Source organism: Arachis ipaensis, chromosome B06 (genome assembly GCF_000816755.2).
Source record: "Arachis ipaensis cultivar K30076 chromosome B06, Araip1.1, whole genome shotgun sequence".
Classification (NCBI taxonomy): domain Eukaryota; kingdom Viridiplantae; phylum Streptophyta; class Magnoliopsida; order Fabales; family Fabaceae; genus Arachis; species Arachis ipaensis.
The window spans coordinates 15,885,980-15,886,493 of record NC_029790.2 but is presented as its reverse complement, the minus strand read 5'-3'; positions in this window follow the sequence as shown (position 1 = coordinate 15,886,493).

Genomic DNA, 514 nt, shown 5'->3' with positions numbered 1-514 from the left:
AAAGTTTAATGTTGAGATCACATTAAAATCCAAGTGTGTTAAAATAGTTGTTGTCAAAGAGTACAAAAAGTTAGTGTTCAAAAATCAAAATCATTTACTATTGTAATCACTAGACCAACCCAAATTTCAGGTAATTGGACTTTGAAAAAATGTGTAAAAATCAAACCGATTTGATCAAGTGGTCCTTTATCCTTTATGGTCAATTCGGATGTATCAAATCTCTAAACCGTAACCGAACCAAATGCAGCATTGAGGTAAGTGACGGATTCACAAGGCATGATTGAAAGGGAAAATGGCTGGACTGAGGAGAATCAACTAGTTACTTTCTACGGTTCGAAGGAAACGTATATGACAATGCTTCCTTGCATCAACCCACCAGGTGGAGGTGGAACTTGAATTCTAGAAGCACGATAATCATGTACCACAAGAAATTTGTTTACTCCCTATTCTACTAGCTGCAGGTATTGCTTCGGCTGCTTCCAAATTCAGACACACTTGTTCTTGCAGATACATG